Source organism: Schistocerca cancellata, chromosome 4 (assembly GCF_023864275.1).
Source record: "Schistocerca cancellata isolate TAMUIC-IGC-003103 chromosome 4, iqSchCanc2.1, whole genome shotgun sequence".
Classification (NCBI taxonomy): Eukaryota; Metazoa; Arthropoda; class Insecta; order Orthoptera; family Acrididae; genus Schistocerca; species Schistocerca cancellata.
In genome coordinates, this window is record NC_064629.1 from 611,039,910 (window position 1) to 611,061,975 (window position 22,066).

Consider the following 22,066-nt stretch of genomic DNA (forward strand, 5'->3'; position numbering starts at 1 on the left):
ACCTCAGTTTATAAGACATGTATAATTATTAACATAGATATTGTTTGCGTCTTTTGTGGGTGCCTGTAGAACCACTTTATGTGCAGGGTGATAGTAACAAAGTCGCTGCGAACGTGTTTTCAAAAGCGCACTCCTTACGCGAAATGTGTTTCGCTGGCGGTAGAATCCTTATGTGGTTAGCTTCAAATGTCGGTTCTCAATAGTGTGCCTCTAAAAAAACATCGTCTTCACCCCAGGGATTCCCATTTGAGCTACCTGACGAGTTTAATCCGACTGCTGGAAAAAAATTACTCGCAATGCAAAGCAACTCTCATCATCAATTTACTTAATTAACCTATCAATTTCATGTTAATGATGTGCCGCCTGTTGGATGGAAGCGATGGCTAGGGTACTACGGATATGAGACGGGAGCTGGGGGGATAATCAGGCGTTTTTCCGTTGCGGCGATATTTTTCAACAAAATTTCTGTCTCTCACAAACACAGGGAGAGAGGACCATCGCAATAACATAAGACGTACTACCGAATTTATAAAGTGATACGCAGTATAAACCTGATATTTACAACTTCTCTGTGCTGTTACTTTAAGAGCTTTCATATTTGGCGAAGCATTTAATTACTTTAAGGAAGTTCGAATGTGAGTAGGCATCCTATGACAGAGGTAGATCTTAGCACTCTGTCATGAGCAACAATGAGTTTAATATTCTACTCCTGTAATGCAGGATGTAAGAGCTATTAAGCTGGTTAGAACCGATATTTTTATCTGATGAGGGAATACATAGAAGAAATATAGCCTATGCCTTACTGTTACAAGATTTTCACAACAACTAACGACATTTTAGCGATGTGAAAACGCCTGTACAGCCCGATTTCTTCTGTCTTTGAAAATAACTTGTATACGGGGGAGAAATGTACATTTCGGGTGAGAAATTCGAGGTGTATGGTCAACAACATCCCAGTTTCGGATTTTTTAAGTTGGTTGCCAACATCGGTGGTGTTTGACTAGCAGTGCGCCGCGGATGGCAACATGAGTGGTCACGAGGAGTCGACGACTGGAAATCGCGGATTAGCTCAGCCTGTGACGGGAGGTTAGGTACAAAGAATGCACCGACCTGTCTGCACTTGCCTGCGCCAGCGGGGGCTAGTGAAGTGACCAGTTTGCTGGGTGAGCAGTGACAAAAGCAGGTCATGTGTGTTGTGTAAGAAGATTCAAAATGACGGGTGTTTGCTCTGGACGATTATTCCCGCCATGTTAACTGATCGGTTGACTGCTTGATGATGGTCTCTCTGACCTCTGAGCGTTCGGTACGGCGGTCGTGTAGATGACGGGGGATGGGCGTGCAGTTGCCGGCATAGCCGATGTGTATACGGGTCTCTCCTCACTGGCTCACGTGAGACGATGCGATGTCCCTGAAGGCGGCAGACGACGCGACTGTGGATCCCAGCAGTCGGTGGACGGCATGTGTGTTACTGGTAGCATTTTACATCTATGTTTAGTGGAAACGTTGATCTGTTTGTGGCGGGTATTTAATTACTTGATTTGCATAGTAATTGTGTGGGATACTCAAACGCTGGAAACATGTTTTTATTACAAAGAAGGATCATTGTAAGGTGGTGGTGATGATCTATTTGTCTCCTGTACATTGTTAAACAATTAATTTGACAGGGTAGTGCAGATGGACTATTTCCTTCAGTTTTTGAAATCGAAATTGCGTCAGCTCTCCCATTGTGCCCTGCATTACCCAATAGGAACACAGTATTCTGAGGAGAGATGAAAACCTCTGTCCATATGTTGGGAGATGTTGGTTCACACCGACAAACTGTAATTGGCCTCTTGAGAGAGACAGAGACAGGAAGTGAGTCTGGAATTTCCCGATCAACAAAATACTGCCACTTCATGCTTTGTTTGGGGCCTGCGTGATCAAAGGAGGCCGATACCCGGTCCGTGGCCGGTGATATTTGATAGGGTAGTGCTGATGGACAATTTCCTTCAATTTCTATATCGAAATTGCGTCAGCTCTCCCTTTTCCCCGGCATTACCCAATAGAAACACAGTATTCTGAGGAGAGATGAAAACCTGTGTCTGCGTATTGGGAGATGCTGGTTCACACAGACAAACGTGAAGTGCCCTCTTGAGAGAGACAGAGACAGAAAGTGAGTCTGTAATTTCCCGAACAACAGAATGCCACCACTTGATGCTTTATTTGGGGCCGCGAGATCAAAAGAGGCAGATATCCGGTCCACGGTCGGTGGTATTTAGGATCGTGATCTGTAATTAGGACATTGGGCGATTTTTGACCTTCGTGGCGGCTCCCGGATAACAGATACACACGCGAGAGGCCCTAACCTGTGGCTATCATACCGCACTTCATACCATTCCTCGATGTTATAGTTACTACGACATGGGGAGCGGGGTTGGGGATGCAGACTTCAGCTCTGCCCAAGTGGGGGACCTACATCTACATCTACATTTATACTCCGCAAGCCACCCAACGGTGTGTGGCGGAGGGCACTTTATGTGCCACTGTCATTGCCTCCCTTTCCTGTTCCAGTCGCGTATGGTTCGCGGGAAGAACGACTGTCTGAAAGCCTCCGTGCGCGCTCTAATCTCTCTAATTTTACATTCGTGATCTCCTCGGGAGGTATAAGTAGGGGGAAGCAATATATTCGATACCTCATCCAGAAACGCACCCTCTCGAAACCTGGCGAGCAAGCTACACCGCGATGCAGAGCGCCTCTCTTGCAGAGTCTGCCACTTGAGTTTCTTAAACATCTCCGTAACGCTGTCACGGTTACCAAATAACCCTGTGACGAAACGCGCCGCTCTTGTTTAGATCTTCTCTATCTCCTCCGTCAACCCGATCTGGTATGGATCCCACACTGATGAGCGATACTCAAGTATAGGTCGAACGAGTGTTTTGTAAGCCACCTCCTTTGTTGAAGGACTACATTTTCTAAGGACTCTCCCAATGAATCTCAACCTGGTACCCGCCCTACCAACAATTAATTTTATATGATCATTCCAACTTCAAATCGTTTCGTACGCATACTCCCAGATATTTTACCGAGCAGGATATGGCGGCGGCATATTTTTTTAGCGTGAAGTGCTTGGAAACAAATCGACTCATCTTGCAACATGCACACTCGATACAGATTTTTTTGATAATTTAAAGATGTTAACCACAAATAAAAATACGAAGGCAAGCTATAAATTTTAAGGTTTAGGTTGAGATTTGAATTTATAGACCGTGTGGTCGCGCCTTACGGAAATCACATCATTCTGCACGTGATTAATTGAACTAAAAGTTATAAGTGGTACCTAAATGATCATTGCAAAAATAGCTACGAGAAAAATTGTTGAGTTTAACAAATAAGTAACATATTCAAATTCCATTTATCTCGTGTTTGACGCAGGCATTCTGAGGGAATGTCTGGTCACTTACCTGTCTTCAAACACACCCTTGACTACCCGTCGCGTGGAGCTCTCCCCGAGCAGCCCAAGGTGGTGGGGGAGGCCCATGACCAACCTCTGCTACGAAAACGTTTAGCTTTACACATCTTTGACCAAACCCTCCTGTTCCTGCTCTCTGCCTTCCACTGACACGATTTAGGTTGGTAGAAGATTGAGAAACCCACCACTTCTCTGGTTCATCTGCTACTACATTCAAATCAGTCACACATGACCACACACATTAAGGAATGGGGAAAAAACGGAAATAAGGACACAGGACGTGCACATAAGAATGAAAAAGAAAATACGTTGACCCATATCATTTCTACGGGCATGCGGTAGTTGGGGCTGAGATTATTTCACAGTTAGTAGTGCTTTGTTGGTTATTGGGAGCTCCAATGTTAGGCAGGTCATGGAGCCCCTCAGGAACATAGTGGCTTGGGCGGGGAAGAAGTCGAACGTTCACTCAGTGTGCTTGCCGGGGGGCCTTGTCCAAGATGTGGAAGAGGCTCTTCCAGCGGCTATCTAGCATGCGGGATGCAGCCATCTGCAGATTGTTGCACATGTTGGCACCAACGATGCTGTCGTCGGGGTTCCGAGGAAATCCTTGGGTCCTTTCGACGGCTGGCTAAATTGGCGAAGGCAGCCTCCATCTCTGGAGGAGTGGAAGCCAAGTTGACCATCTGCAGCATCGCACCCAGGGTGGACCGGGGTCCTCTGGCTTGGAGTCGAGAGGAGAATCTAAACCACAGGCTACGACAACTCTGTGACGAAAATGGTTGCAGATTCCTCGGCCTACACTATGGGAAGGGGGGTTGTAGGACGCCCCTCGATAGATCAGGGGTGCACTACACAGAGGAAGCAGCTACATGGATAGCACAGTACTTGGGGCATGAACATGGGGGTTTTTTTTAGATCAGGTTCCTCCCCACAGGAAGCAAACCGTTGGCCTGAAAAATTACCAGTTCATGTCACTCATGTGGGTGTGCCAACTGTAAAAATTGTTAATTCGCCTAAACAGGTCATTCCAAAGGATTTAAATATGCTTAATATCATGTGAGTAAATTGTCGAAGTGTCTGTAGCAAGATCCCCGAGTTACTCTCCGAAATAAACAGTAGCATTGCCAGTATTGTATTAGGTACCGAAAGCTGGTTGAAACCCAGACATAAAAAGCGGTGAAATTTTGAACTCAGATTGGACAATGTTTAGGAAGGTTAGGACTGATGCTATGGAAGGTGGTGTGTTCATTGCAGTTAAAAGCTGTTTAAACGCAGTTAAGATCGATATTGGGTCGGACTGTGAAATACTCTGCATAAAGCTTTCAATCAGACAAGGATTGACCATTGTATTAGGATGTTTTTATACACCACCAGCATCTGCAACAAACGAAGCAGTACGTTTCAGGAAAGTCTTGAGTACGTAGGACGTAAACATCCAAATTATCCATTAGTTGTAGGTGGAGACTTTAATCTGGCATTCACTGACTGGGGAAATTACACGTTTATCACAGGGGCAGAAGCAAAGATTCGTGTGAAGTTATTCTAGGAGCGCTCTCAACATACAATCTTGAGCAATTGGTTAGAAAACCAACTCGAGATGGGAATGTATTAGATATCTTGGCGACAAACAGACCTGATCTTTTGAGGAAATTAATCTTGAATAAGGTATTAGCGACCATAATGTCGTTGTGGCTTGTATGTCAGTGGAAGTTGCAAGAAAACCTAAGAAACAGAGTAGAGTTTTCTTGTTTGGGAAGCAAATAAAAGTGGCATTAATGAATATCTTCATAGACAGCTCCAAGCATTCACTGCAGGACACAAAGGTATTGAGCATCTTTGGTCGGAATTTAAAGGTATTGTCCACCATGTGCTAGAGTAGTATGTGCCTAGCAAAAATACAGGGGAGGGAAAGAATCCACCTTGGTACAACAAACATATTGTGAAGTTGCTAAGGAAGCAGAGAATTTTGCACAGTCGCTTTAAAAGTAGTCACTGCTTCGCTGACAAACAGAAATTATGCGAAATGAAAGCAGCTGTCAGAAGGACAATGAAAGATTCCTTTAACGAATTTGAAAGCAATATTTTATGTGCAGATTCTAAAAATAAACCCAAAAAATTTTGGTCGTACGTAAAATCAATGAACTCTACAAATAATTCGATACCTTCTCTTGCTGACAGCACTGGTAATGTAACTGATTATGATAAACAGAAGGCCGAAATTCTAAATCTAGCTTTCAAAAACACGTTTATGATAGAGGACTGCAGCACTATTCCAAACAAACGAAAGGATGGTTGACATAGTGTTTAGTGTATCTGCGATTGTAAAACAGTTAAGATCCTTAGACGTTAGGAAGGCATCTGGCCCAGACAGTATCCCCGTAAGATTTTATGTTGACTATGCTAAAAATATAGCACCATTCTTATCCATCATCTATCAGAGATCATTGGAACAGCGGAAAGTTCCATGGGACTGGAAGAAGGCCCATGTCATAGCAATATATAAAACGGGCACAAAATCGGATGCACATAATAACTCGCCAATTTCACTGACATCGATTTGTTGTAGAATCATGGAACATATTTTGTGTTCAGACATAATGACCGTTCTAGACACTGAGAAGCTCATCTGCAGAAAGCAGCACGGTTTTAGGAAACAGCGGTCAATCGAGACACAGCTAGCCCTCTTTGTGCATGATATACAACAGGCTCCAGAAACCGGTTCCCAGGTTGATGCCATATTTCTCGACTTGCGAAAGGCGTTCGACTCAGTTCGGCACTGTCGCTCGCTCCAAAAAGTGCGCGCTTATGGTCTATCTGATGACAGGTCTATGATGGTCTATCTGAATGGGAAGACTTCAACAGAAACAAGCATAACTTCAGGTGTGCCCCAGGGCTCTTTATGATTTACATAAACGATCTGGTTGATGGTATTGACAGCAGCATTAGACTGTTTGCCGATGATGCTATAGTCTACAAGAAAGTAGTATCACACAAAAGTTGTGAACAGATCAATGAGGATTTGTAGAAAATAAATGCGTGGCATAGTCTGGTCCCTTCAACCCCCCACAAACCAACCAACCAAATGCGTGGTGAAATGATTGGCAGTTATCTCTCAATATTAGTAAGTGTAACCTACGGCGTATAACAAAGCGAAAATCCTCATTAATGTACGAGTACAAAATAAATGCCCAGTCTTTGGAAGCGGTAAGATCTGTCAAGTATCTGGGTGTGATTATTCAAAATGATCTCAAATGGAATTATCAGATTACACAAGTAACGGGTAAGGAGAACTCTAGATTGCGGTTTATTGGTAGAATTCTGAAGGGATGCAGTCCTTCAACAAAGGAAATAGCTTACAATAAGTTAGTTCGTTCAGTCTTAGAGTATTGTTCATCTGTATGGGACCCTTACCAGTTGGGTCTGATTCAAGAGATTGAGAAGGTCCAAAAAGAGCTGCAAGATTCGTGACTGGTACATTTAGCCATCGCGAGAGCGTTACAAATCTCACAGAAAGTTTGAAGTGGGACACACTTGCAGATAGACGGCACGCTAAACGGAAGGGGCTCCTCACTAAATTCCGAAATTCGATCTTCACCTTGGATGTAGAACATATATTATTGCCACCAACATTCAAATCACGCAATGATCACCATTCAAAGATAAGGGAAATTAGAACTCGTACTGAGGTGTTCAGATAGTCGTTTTTCCTTTGTGCGATCCACGAGTGGAACAGAGGATGGAAATATGACTTTGGTGCGAATTGTACCCTCTACCACGCACCGCTTGGTGGCTATCGGAGTATATATGTAGATGTAGATGTTAATTAGTTCTATAAAAGATCGATTTAATTCTGATTTTGTATATCAGATAGCATGAAGATTTGTTTTGGTACTAATTTGGTCATGTTACGACACCTATTGTGACGTTACAGATTGTCAGTAGTGATTTATAATTTGATGATTTTAATGACATATGTAGTACGTGTTGGAATGACCAGGTTGGATTTCTTACAAAAGATATGTCTAGGAAACCTAATGAAGGAAAATACTGATGTTGTATAACAGATTTCAAAACCTAATTACTTTATCCTTATTAAATGAGCACTTTCAAAGATGATATTGCATATCTATTAGACCATGATGATGATATTTTACTTAAATATATAAATTAATTTTGAGAAGTTCTTGATTATATAGTAGAATATGAAAAATTAGAAAGAAATGATTAACATTATACTAATCGTTCATGGGCTAGTAAAGAAGCAAAATGTGGGCCAGATAATGTGATTGCTACTTTTTTAAAAGAATAGAAGCAGAATGTATTGTCTTTTTAATTTTTATGATTCTATACATAAAAATAAATTTCATTTATCGTTAGTGAATGTTTTAGGAATATGATGCAGAGTTTGTTAAAAACGAAGTGAAATAGAAAAAAAAAATCGAAGTACTGAAAGAAGGATTCAAGTTTTGGAAGAAACAACCAAGAACAGAATATGAAAAATATAAAAAAGAAGATCAACCTGTTACTAAGGCAATCAAAAAGTTGTGTTGGGTTGATTTAAGGGAAGAGACCAAACAGCGAGGCCATCGGTCTCATCAGATTAGGGAAGGATGGGGAAGGAAGTCAGCCATGCCCTGTCAAAGAAACCGTCCTGCCAATTACCTGAAGCGATTTAGGGAAATCACGGAAAACATAAATCAAAATGGACAGATACAGGTTTGAACCGTCATCCTTCCAAATGCGAATCCAGTGTGATGATAGGTAATCGACAAGTTAAGGAAAATAATTTTGATTTAGATGATCCTGTATCGAAAGCTACTGAAGAAAATACTGAGGTTGAAAAACAAATGGTTCCATATTGGGATAGTCATTTAGAAGAATTTGGTGATGTACCAAGATATGTCGAAACAAGGCCCCGGGAGTAGACAACATTCCATTTGAACTACTGATGGCCTCGGGAGAGCCAGTCATGACAAAACTCTACCATCTGGTGAGCACGATGTATGAGACAGGCGAAATACCCTCAGACTTCAAGAAGAATATAATAATTCCAATCCCAAAGAAAGCAGGTGTTGACAGATGTGAAAATTACCGACCTATCAGTTTAATAAGTCACAGCTGCAAAATACTAACGCGAATTCTTTACAGACGAATGGAAAAACTGGTAGAAGCCGACCTCGGGGAAGATCAGTTTGGATTCCGTAGAAATGTTGGAACACGTGAGGCAATACTGACCTTACGACTTATCTTAGAAGAAAGATTAAGAAAAGACAAACCTACGTTTCTAGCATTTGTAGACTTAGAGAAAGCTTTTGACAATGTTAACTGGAATACTCTCTTTCAAATTCTGAAGGTGGCAGGGGTAAAATACAGGGAGCGAAAGGCTATTTACAGTTTGTACAGAAACCAGATGGCAGTTATAAGAGTCGAGGGGCATGAAAGGGAAGCAGTGGTTGGGAAAGGAGTAAGACAGGGTTGTAACCTCTCCCCGATGTTATTCAATCTGTATATTGAGCAAGCAGTAAAGGAAACAAAAGAAAAATTCGGAGTAGGTATTAAAATTAATGGAGAAGAAGTAAAAACTTCGAGGTTCGCCGATGACATTGTAATTCTGTCAGAGACAGCAAAGGACTTGGAAGAGCAGTTGAACAGAATGGACAGTGTCTTGAAAGGAGGATATAAGATGAACATCAACAAAAGCAAAACGAGGATAATGGAATGCAGTCAAATTAAGTCTGGTGATGCTGAGGGAATTAGATTAGGAAATGAGACACTTAAAGTAGTAAAGGAGTTTTGCTATTTAGGGAGTAAAATAACCGATGATGGTCGAAGTAGAGAGGATATAAAATGTAGACCGGCAATAGCAAGGAAAGCGTTTCTGAAGAAGAGGAATTTGTTAACATCGAGTATAGATTTAAGTGTCAGGAAGTCGTTTCTGAAAGTATTTGTATGGAGTGTAGCCATGTATGGAAGTGAAACATGGACGATAAATAGTTTGGACAAGAAGAGAATAGAAGCTTTCGAAATGTGGTGCTACAGAAGAATGCTGAAGATAAGGTGGGTAGATCACGTAACTAATGAGGAGGTATTGAATAGGATTGGGGAGAAGAGAAGTTTGTGGCACAACTTGACTAGAAGAAGGGATCCGTTGGTAGGACATGTTTTGAGGCATCAAGGGATTACAAATTTAGCATTGGAGGGCAATGTGGAGGGTAAAAATCGTAGAGGGAGACCAAGAGATGAATACACTAAGCAGATTCAGAAGGATGTAGGTTGCAGTAGATACTCGTTTACACAGAGTACGCGAAGGAACTTGCCCCCCTTCTTGCAGCGGTGTACCGTATGTCTCTAGAAGAGCGTAGCGTTCCAAAGGATTGGAAAAGGGCACAGGTCATCCCCATTTTCAAGAAGGGACGTCGAACAGATGGACAGAACTATAGACCTATATCTCTAACGTCGATCAGTTGTAGAATTTTGGAACACGTATTGTGTTCGAGTATAATGACTTTTCTGGAGACTAGAAATCTACTCTGTAGGAATCAGCATGGGTTTCGAAAAAGACGGTCATGTGAAACCCAGCTCGCGCTATTCGTCCACGAGACTCAGAGGGCCATAGACACGGGTTCACAGGTAGATGCCGTGTTTCTTGACTTCCGCAAGGCGTTCGATACAGTTCCCCACAGTCGTTTAATGAACAAAGTAAGAGCATATGGACTATCAGACCAATTGTGTGATTGGATTGAGGAGTTCCTAGATAACAGGACGCAGCATGTCATTCTCAATGGAGAGAAGTCCTCCGAAGTAAGAGTGATTTCAGGTGTGCCGCAGGGGAGTGTCATAGGACCGTTGCTATTGACAATATACATAAATGACCTGGTGGATGACATCGGAAGTTCACTGAGGCGTTTTGCAGATGATGCTGTGGTGTATCGAGAGGTTGTAACAATGGAAAATTGTACTGAAATGCAGGAGGATCTGCAACGAATTGACGCATGGTGCAGGGAATGGCAATTGAATCTCAATGTAGACAAGTGTAATGTGCTGCGAATACACAGAAAGATAGATCCTTTATCATTTAGCTACAAAATAGCAGGTCAGCAACTGGAAGCAGTTAATACCATAAATTATCTGGGAGTACGCATTAGGAGTGATTTAAAATGGAATGATCATATAATGTTGAGCGTCGGTAACGCAGATGCCAGACTGAGATTCATTGGAAGAATCCTAAGGAAATGCAATCCGAAAACAAAGGAAGTAGGTTACAGTACGCTTGTTCGCCCACTGCTTGAATACTGCTCAGCAGTGTGGGATCCGTACCAGATAGGGTTGATAGAAGATATAGAGAAGATCCAACGGAGAGCAGCACGCTTCGTTACAGGATCATTCAGTAATCGCGAAAGCGTTACGGAGATGATAGATAAACTCCAGTGGAAGACTCTGCAGGAGAGACGCTCAGTAGCTCGGTACGGGCTTTTGTCAAAGTTTCGAGAACATACCTTCACCGAAGAGTCAAGCACTATATTGCTCCCTCCTACGTATATCTCGTGAAGAGACCATGAGGATAAAATCAGAGAGATTAGAGCCCACACAGAGGCATACCGACAGTCCTTCTTTCCACGAACGATACGAGACTGGAATAGAAGGGAGAACCGATAGAGGTACTCAAGGTACCCTCCGCCACACACCGTCAGGTGGCTTGCGGAGTACGGATGTAGATGTAGATGTAGATGTACTGGGAGATGAAGAAGCTTGCACAGGATAGAGTAGCATGGAGAGCTGCATCAAACCAGTCTCAGGACTGAAGACCACAACAACAACAACCAAGATATGTAAGTCCAAAGTATGAATGGTCTGATGTTCTTTCTGCTTTGCTGACTATACATTAACCGAATCAGAAGCACAAGATGCATTAAAGAAGTATGAAAATGAGATTACAGATAGAAAAAAGATAGCTCAACCTAAAGATGACAGTAGGAAAATAAATATAAGTGATAGAATGTTAAAGTATATCAATCATTGTGAACATAAAGTTTTATTATTGAAACCAGTCTCTATGTTTAAATATGTTGGTCATTTACCAGTAAAATTTGAGGGAGGTAAATTAAATACTGGTGGAAAAGAATATGAAGGTAGAGATGGATTAATGGATCTGTTCATTAAAGAACAGATTACTGTGGACAATATCAGTGTAAAATTTTATCTTGTTGATTTATCAATTTATGCAGACATATTATTCAATTCAGCAGTATTATATCCTTATCATAATACAGACAACATAAGATCAAGTAAAGGTATGAAATATAAAAGTTTGATACAAAAAATTGCTGAAGATGATTTTCCTAAACTAAGACAAACACTTTCTAATTAAGATTATGCAGATGGGAAAAAGCTGAAGACTTTCTAAAAAAAATACACACAAAAGGTTTAAAACAGACATACACAAATTACTTCATTAAAATTTTGTACTCATTGTCTATTTAGCACAACTCACTTGAACCAAGATATTTAACCACTTCTTTAGGAATATTTCTTCAAAACGAATCAAACAGAAACTTTTTATCGTTATTCTTATAATAACAGATCCACTTTGATTCATTTAGGGGAAATATTTCTAAAGAAATGGTTAAATATCTTGTATCAAGTTTGTTGTACTATAATAGACTATGAATACAAAATTGTAATGAAGTAATTTCTGTGTATCTGTTTTAAAACTTTTGTCAGATAATTATAGGTCTAATGATAATTTGGGTCTAATAAATGGACGTTTTCAGAACTGAGGCATGGGTAAAGGGAGCTGCAAGGTCAATGAGCAAATGAACATAGAAAAAAATAAAAAAGAGTTGGAATCAAAAAAAGAAGATTTTCGATAAATTATTAAAAAGAAATAAACCCAAAAACAAAAAAATATATTGAGCCCTTCAACAACAATCTAAGTGATATTTATAATAAGTGAGCAGAATGAAAATCATTACTAGGTGGAAAAATTGAATACAATCAAACAATTTGAAAAAGAATTAAGTAAAATTTTGAAGGCATCTAAAAGTTATATTGACTTTAAAGGTAGTAGACAGGTAGACATAAAATATCCAGTACATGGCTATGATGTAGTTACCAAACAATATTTAGAAAATAAGTTTTCATCAGCTAAATCAGATTTTGCATCAGTTATTACTGACTCTAGTTAGTCCATACCTAAACAGTCTAATTACAAAACATGATTAAGCAAGTATTGCGACACAATTATGCCAACAAAAAAGAACTAAAAGTTGAATACGAAAATATTCTAACACTCAAAAAATGGCTCTGAGCACTATAGAACTTAACATCTGAGGTCATCAGTCCCCTAGAACTTAGAACTACTTAAACCTAACTAACCTAAGGAAATCACACACATCCATACCCAAGGCAGGATTCGAACCTGCGACCGTAGTGGTCACGCGGTTCCAGACTGAAGCGCCTAGAACCGCTCGGCCACAACGGCTGGCTATATGATAAGATAAAGACATCAATTCAACTCTTAATTATACTTTATACAGATGTGGTGTAATGTAAAGATAGGTGTATGATAAACAAGTATATGTGTTTCGATTTACCTTAGACCAGGAAGTACAGAAGTGTATATTTCAGTATGGTTTCACACTGAAAAAGTTTTTTATTGTAGACAGTAAATGCAGATATAACAAAAAAATGTTTCAAAATTTGGTAATTTGTGGTAAGTTCCTATGGGATCAAACTAATGAGGCAATCGGTTCCTAGGCTTACACACTACGTAATCTAACTTAAACTAACTTACACTAATGACAACACATATACCCATACCCGAGGGAGGACTTGAACCTCTGATGGAAGGAGCCGCGCAAACTATGGCAAGACGCCTCAGACCGCACGGCTACCCCAAACGGCCTCATTTAATTGTCTATATATCACTGTAAGTGATTGTGACATTCAAACATATGAAATAAGTAACACTAATCAGTCAGTAACAGTACATAAATCAAATTTTCTGTCTACAAGATTGAGAATAGATCTAGCAATACACCTTTCCATTTATCTTAACCTATAGATATAAAAATAATTTCATTTGATGAAATTTAATCTAGATTAATGGATAATCATATGTGGCGTTTGAAGTGTAAAAAATTTACAGAAACACATCTCTGTAAATGAGTAACAACTAAAAATGGAAGTAAAAGAAATGAAGGCATTTGCAGAGTATCTAAAACTCAAAATGGTAAGAAAGTTAAAAAAATTTGTAGGTGAAGGGGAGACCAAACATCTCACCCCTAATATTTTTGAAGAAATTATTAATGAATTACATAAACTGATGAGAAAAAAATTAATAGAAAACATGTTGTTTCTCTTCATACAGATGATTTATAGCAAGCCAATGTAGCAGAAATTAATTCTGGTTAACTTGAAGGAATTTCAAAAATAAATATGAGTCATAAATATTTATTTACTATACTCGACAGTTTTTCAGATTTTGTTTGTTGCAATCAAATTAAAGATAAAACAGGTAAAATTGTAGCTGACTCTTTTGAAAAAATATTTAGAGGAAGAACTCCAAAAAATTTACAAACAGATAATGGTAAATAATTCTATAATAAAGAATTTCGAGAACTGATGAAAAATATAATACTAATCATTACTCAGCTTTTACTGTATTAAAAACATCTGTTGTAGAAATATTCAATAGAACAATTAAAGAAAAGGTGTGGAAAAAATTTGACTTACAAGGAAATTATGAGTGGGTTGACTTGGTTTCAAACTAGTTGATGAATACTCCAAGATGGTACTCCAGGTGGGTGTAAAATGAATGTGCACAAACGAAAATAATAAACGCTAAAATGAAGATTTGGCCCTGTCTACCTCCTGAAGCACATCTTAGGATCTCTTAATTCTATAAATTACAATCTAAATACAAATGAATGATGAAGGCAACTAATCCTATTAAATGATAAATGTTGCTCCTGCTATTGTATTTATTGTAGATTAAAAAAACCTTTATATTACAAAGTTTACATTTCCTGAGTAAGATTACTAATCAAATGCCCAACTCTGCCCCTTATGACTGCGCGGCCTAATATCAATAACACGAATTGACTGACATCATCTACATACCAAACACTAGAAGACACTGCTTTCAAAGATGATCTACAGTGGTGCGGAACCTCAGTGGAAATAAAATAACGTTATCACAGCTGTTTAGCTTTTATAGCCCTAATAAGCCGAAGCTATTTGCGATATCACCATATGTACTGCGTCCAGTGCGTCGAAGTGATGGTTCTCGTACTCGTCTGTGACGATGGAAGAACTCCAGCCGCAATAAACTCTTTCAAACACTAGGACGGCAGAAGGTGGTCATCTGAATAATATACTCTAATACTGTCTTCTACTCTATGTGTTCTACAGACGAGAAGCGTGAACTCCCAGCGACAAGGACGGAGTTCACATAAAGTCGAAACGTAAGTATAGGCAGAAGAAGTACTGTCAAGAATTATTCTGCGTGCACTTGGTTGTGCTGAGTCTCGCCGACTGACGAGTCGGACGTCAAAGAACGGCCTAAATACTGTGGAAAGTGGGGGTGGTCTGGATTTCACGTGATAGCAGAGATAAACCTTGTCAAGGATAAAATATCGATCATAGTACATCAAAGATAAAAATTTCTCATCGATTCTGTAGCACCACTGTCCATATATCACTGAGTTTCATAGCTTCTTCTTTTCTGTTAAAATTATCCCCATGTTTATATATTTCGATAGCTTCTCTATGTAGCTGTGGATAATAGTTCGTCATAGTACATAAAACTTTAGTTTCCGAAAATTTCACTACGTGATCACCACTGAACAGCTTGTTCCGCCACAGCTGACTGTCTGTTTTCCCTAGTTGCCAAAGACATTTATGTTCCTTCAACTGTGTATTCACACTTCTATTAGTAGTTCTAATGTACAACCTACCACATGTGCACGAAATCTTGCATAAACCACTTGCAGACAGAGGGGGAAGTTGATCCTTAACGGAACAAAGTGCTTGGCCTATTTTCTTAGTTGGTCTGAAAATCGGTCGAATGCTATGTTTCCTTAAAATCTTGCCGATTTGATCTGTTACTTTTTTAATGAAGGGTAGAGAAACCATGACTACCATCGCTGTGACCTATGATTGTCCTTGGGATTCGTGTTATTCGGTCGAAAATTCTATTTATTTCCTTACTAGAGGACCCATTCATCTCAAAAGCCTGCTTTAGATGTTTTAACTCGGTGTCCAGGTGTTCCGGCGCACAAATCCTTTTAGCTCTGTCAACTAGACTTTTAATTACACCTCTTTTCTGTTGTGGATGATGACTGGAATTCTTATGCAAGTATCTGTCGGTATGTGTAAACTTCCGAAAGACTTTATGTTTCAAGCTGCCATCAGTCTGTCTCATAACGAAGACATCCAAGTAGGATATTTCATTGTCTTTCTCCATGTCCATGGTATTCTGGATTTTAGGATCTATACTATTTTAATAACAAAAGAATTCATCTAAAGCTTTTTTGCCATCTGACCAAACCACAAATGTATCATCCACGTATCGGTACCATCGACATGGTTTCTTTTTATCTTTGACATACTATGATCGATAGTTATATTTTATCCTTTACAAGGTTTATCTCTGCTATCACGTGAAATCCAATCCACACCCACTTTCCATAGCATTTAGGCCGTTCTTCAACGTCCGACTCGTCAGTCAGCAAGACTCAGCACTACCAGGAGCACCTCCGACGTCCAACGTAGCTTTTGACGAAACGTCAGATATAGAAGAGTTCCATGGACCACGACCATACAACCCGGAAGAATTCTCGGCAGCTGAAATAACTGGTCGTGAAAGCCTTCATTGTACTAGAGGAAATGCTCTAAAATTACTGAACGTTGCGTACTCAACGACGACTTCCAACCCAGAGGTGAAGTCCAGAGTCGTATAGGTTAGCAACCGTACAGTGCCTAACTGTTCTAACTATAAACTCTCCAGAGACCAAAGACAGCAAGTCGGTCTGTACCAACAAAGTTGATACCGAGCGACCATCACACACGGGCGCTCAACACGGAAGACAACGTCTCTCCAGTGCTGGCTTCCCAGCAAGGCTTGGCTCCCCACCATCGTAATTAAGAAAAACGAATCATATTCCTGAAACCACGGAATATTCTCCCTCTCTACAGATTCTTCCGAATGTTGATCAACCATATTTTAGTCTTCTGTCGTCCAGCGCAGACAGTTTGCAAGGAAAAACCTATACTCGTACAATGGTATGCTTCTGAATAAAAATCCTTGGAAATAACCCAGCCTGAATGGTTTCTGAGGTGCCGCTTCTTCGTTCCTCTCACCTGCGTCCAAAATTATCAGTATTCGGAAGTATTCTCTGGTTATCCTTCCGATTCCTACTACAATAGCGGCCGGCCATCACCCTATTGTGCTCCAGAGCTCAGGTGCCACGATGCCCATCTAGCTACTTCCTGTGTTTAAGCAAGACTAACACCTGTGCGGGCCTTCCACTTAAGCTTGAGTTCTGCCTGCCATTTCATCTCTACTGCCATTCCAACCTCTACTAGTATAGGCAATCATTCATTTCACCGTTTTTATAATAAAGACACTCCATCATCTTTCATGGAATAAGCGTTAACAATTATTTACAAGACATACGTAACAATGTCAGTCTCCTTTATATATTCATATATACGATAGTAAGGTGCCAAATTATAGCCACCTTACAATACAATAACTAAATATTCATCTATACGAATGAAGCCAACTAAATTTAATGACAAGAAGTATAAGACTGCTGCCATATTATCTAATGATGAAACTAAACATAAAGTTGGCGATAAAGTTATAATTAGTAGAGCTAAAGGAATGTTTGAAAAGGTTATACAGCTAATTAGTCAACAGAAATTTTTGAAATTGAAGACTTTATTCATTCTGATCCAGTCACATATAAGTTAAAGGCACTGGATGGAGAAAAAATAAATGGAAATTTTTATGAATACACACTACAGAAAGCAGAATATTCTGATGTACATCTTGTTGAGAAAATTTTGAGAAGGAAAGGCGATGAAGTATATGTTAAATGGTTGGGATTTGATAATTCACATAATAGTTGGGATAGTAAGGACAATGTTATTTAATAAAATATTTGTTACATATTGTAGAATTTCTTGCTCAGTGTGTCTATTATCTGATGAAAGGTAACTTCTGTAAAAATACTGATTCAATTCTTCTTTCATTTTATTGGACAAGTTAATCGACTTATGATTACGTTATGTTACTATAATTTCTTCATTATTTGAATGTCTGTCTTCAAATACCTATAATGAAGTTCACAGCTTTCCTGTTTGACATCTAATCACTTAGTAATGATACTGAAAGTCCTTATCAGATAATAGTAGAATAACAAACATGTTTCTCAAATTAGTATTTTCAGCTGCATTTCAATAATTTTTTCTAAAAGCAGTTCTTCTCATCTTCTTAAGTTCTGAAATTCTTCTCTTCTTTTCTTCAGCAGACACATAGCTATTTCTTTATCAGTTTGTTAATCTTCAGTTTGTCCTTATAAATTTTCAGTTTTTGGATGTAGTTTATATTGACCACATTATCTAACTGAGGGAATATCTTGTTCATAAAGCCAGTCTTGGAATTGTTCAGCTAATCTCACTCTCGATTTTAAAATTAATTCATTTATAAAAACAGTATCTCATTGCATATTTGAAGGGGGAACGATTCCTTCCTCCCTATATTTTCATAAATTTTTTGATGTTTTTCTCTTACATGGTCTATGATTGCTTTTCTAGGGTTAGTAAATTCCAGTATCTCTATAACATCCTTAGCTTTAACCCATGGATTATTCTCTTTATCAGTTATCACAAGAACTTCTTTATTGTTATAAATAATCCTGTTGTTACACTGAAGTGTAGTGGTTGGCACGAAAATAGGGCTTCAAGTCACCTCGCCATCTTACAGGATTGCCAATTTTTTTATAGTGATAATTCCAAATGTTCATAAAAATTCAAAGAAAAAAGTATTGGGCAACTCTATTTTTAGTCTAGAATATGATAGAGTACTTTCCAAAAGAAAATTCTCACTAGCTGCTAGGAAAAAAAAATGAAAACTAATGTTTGAAGAAATTTTTTAGGAAAATAATTTTTTACTTCAACCTGTGGTGACAACGGAATCACTAATGTAATTGAATTGGAATGAAAAAAAATGGACATCCTCGAAGTTTACAGATGCATATACTGCGTCTTGTATTTCGAAAACATAAAAGTATTCGAAGATAAGAAATAAAATATTATAAGAGGTGTGAAACTATGCCAATTGCATAGCGAAAAATATAGTCGCTGCCGGCCGCGGTGGTCTAGCGGTTCTAGGCGCTCAGTCCGGAACCGCGAGACTGCTACGGTCGCAGGTTCGAATCCTGCCTTGGGCATGGATGTGTGTGATGTCCTTAGGTTAGTTAGGTTTAAGTAGTTCTAAGTTCTAGGGGACTGATGACCACAGATGTTAAGTCCCATAGTGCTAAGAGCCATTTGAACCATTTTGATAGTCGCTGACGAATTTTCATTCTGTAGGACTGCGAAGAAATTTACCACGAGAAAGTTGTTAAGAAAACTACAAAATTATTTTTGGTAACATTTCAGACATCATTATTGTATCGTATCACGTACAGAGGCAAATTACTTCCGCGATATTCCCTGCGCAGCAGCAGCGTGAGTCGTTGTAGGTCGTCGCCAAGAATTTTGTTCGGACGGCTGGCTTTAATATGACTGAGAATATTCCTTAGTTCTCGAAAATATTTTAGTGGCTGCTAATACATATCCTTCGTCATTGTATCCACCAGTCAAATCGCCAATATACGCTACGCAAAAGTAATTGTAGTTATTTCGAAACCAATATCAGATGTCTGCTGAAAGGGAAAAACATTCAAAGTATGTCCTGTATAACTGAAATGAGTAGACAAACATTGAAATCAAGTCAGCTTTTTACATAGACGACACTTACCTAAACTGAGGGATCTTCTGACTCTGTGTCTTCAGATTCACTGTTGCTTATTTCAGACAGGCGTATCATCACAGATTCCACTATGGTGTCTCTTAAACCCAGTTTCAAATCAGTTTCTTGCAATGCTTCTGCATGTTTTACGCACCTCTCTCAGTCCGTCTGAGTAACATTGTCAAGAGCTTCGTGTGTTAGCTTCTCGACATCAGCAAGTTTGAAAGTAGTATTTCTTTTCACTACTTCTCTCTTTATTTGGGCCCATATCAATTCAATGGGATTATATGGACAGTGATACGGTGGTAGACGTACCACTTGGTGTCCCATTTCGTTTGTCAGTTGGTCTAATGCGTAAGTCCTTTTGGCCCCTACGATTGCTTCCTTGGCCAGGAGTTCAGCCTTCGCTTTATCGACTGAAAATGAAACATTCTTTCTTTTTAAATTCTGCATAATGTCTGCCTTGCGCTGATTTGAATGTGGCAGGTTTTCTATCTGAATGGAGTGGTAGCTGGCGTTATCTTCCAGTGCAGACAACAGTCGAATAAAGTAATTCTTAAAAATTCCCCCATTCATTTCTGAATGGTAACCGGATTGGCAAGAACTTTTTCCACCACTAAAAACAAGTTTGGCCTCTGGTATGAAGCCTGTGGTTAATGAACCAGCGTGGGTGATGATTACTCGGCCACCTCTATTAGTAGGCCCCTTCAAACCACCGTTTCCTTTGGAGTCATGCCATATACACTTATTGGTGTGGTTCTGTGAAACCCAAGTTTCATCCAAGTACACTACAGGTTGGTGTCTTCAGCACGTAAGAAGTGCATTGTATGCAGAAACTTGCCACTGCAATGTCTCTGCATTCCATAAAGAATTTCTGTCCGTCATTATACTTTTTGAATCGGAAACCAAGGGAGTGGAGAATACGAAGAACGGAGGTCTGTGAGCCCCAGTAATTAATTTTTTCACGGAGGTCAGCCTGTATTTTTTTAGCCGTTGGCTACTCCCCTCTGTCTTAATATCCAAGGACAGTTCTATCCACGAGCTCTTGGTTAAAATCGTCAATGTCGGTTGATTTCCGTTCACGTTCATACCCCTTCCTTGAAGAATCGAAACACTCACTCATGTCTGCATATTCTGCCAATGACACAGATTTCCTAATATGGCCTACAGTTGACTTGGAGACACCACACGCTTTAGCAATAAGTTTATGAATTTGCGGAAAATTTAAGTTGTTCCTCGCTTCTTCATTGTCGGCCAGTTCAGTAAAAAACTTGAGTACATTCGATATGATAATTTTCGATTGTTTACGTATACCTTTCCCTCCTTTATGCACACTGACCAGAGGAGTACTACAAGTAGGCAGTTGCTCCTGCACACATCAAAGCACCTTTCTTCAGACAGTAAGACACTGATATCAGACGTGAACACTAGAATAGGATGTTAACACTGAGCTTTCAGCTGCTCTAACCTACCACACCGCTAGCAGTACTTACATGGCAGCAAATCCAAGAGGTGTATGAATCACAGCCTGCAGCCCCTGCTGACGTCAGGCAGCGGCCATGGCCTTGAGGGATCTACTTTCATGCCGGCCACTCAATTTGCAGCTGAGCACATGCTTTATTAAAATAAAATTTTATATACAAATGTATATACAAAAGAATGAGAAAATTAACACTTTCATATTTTCCGTCTGTATGTTATCCTGATGATGTATTCACATTCATAGATCAATTATCCAGTGTGAATGTTAGTTATTTATGCAACCTAAATGTATTATTTATGAATACTTTAAGAAATTCTACTCTCAGGTGTTCCTTAAGTGAAATTAAACATTATTGTCTTTTGTGGTGACTAAAGTCAATTTTTACAGGTTGTCAAATTCTTGAGACCCTGGAAATCCACATAAATTTCACATAGTGTATTTCATATTGTGTTAATTTTGCAGGCATGAAAGATTTCCCAGCCGAAATATTATACAGAGAAGCTGAAATATAAATATTTAAAGAATCTAACATATTGTTTTTTAGTTTTGCAGTATGCACTAGCATAAACCTTGAAAATATAACAGCAATGAAAGGAAATATCATAGAGTCATTAATAATAATTTTTTTTACAGTTTGTCAAATGGTTCATGTCTTGAAGATCTTCATAATTACAACCAGTATGAGTATATCGCGCCAACGGTCATACCACAGTGGTAACACCGGTTCCCATCAGATCACCGAAGTTAAGCACTGTAGGGCTGGGCTAGCATTTGAATGGATGACCATCCAGTCTGCCAAGCACTGTTGGCAAGTGGGCTGCACTCGGCACTTGTGAGGCAAACTGAGGAGCTATTTGATTGAGAAGTAGCGGCTCGAGTCTCAGAAACTGATGTACAGGCACGAAAGTGGTGTGCTGAAAACATGCCCCTCCATATCCACATTCGGTGACACCTGTGGGCTTAGGATGACACGGCGGCCGGTTGGTACTGCAGGGTCCGCCAGGGCCTGTGAAAGGAGTTTACATTTATATGAGTATATCGCCTAGAAACAGAAAGTTTTACATTTTTCTTATAAAAAATATTATAAATAGAGAGCGTAAAAGTAAGCAAATT

The 22,066-nt window shown here is 39.5% G+C and overlaps 1 pseudogene; it reads left to right on the forward strand.

Annotated features, from left to right (window-relative positions):
- Positions 1-21,646: 21,646 nt before the first annotated feature.
- Positions 21,647-21,764, forward strand: LOC126185435 (5S ribosomal RNA; annotated as a pseudogene).
- The last annotated feature ends 302 nt before the right edge of the window (positions 21,765-22,066 follow it).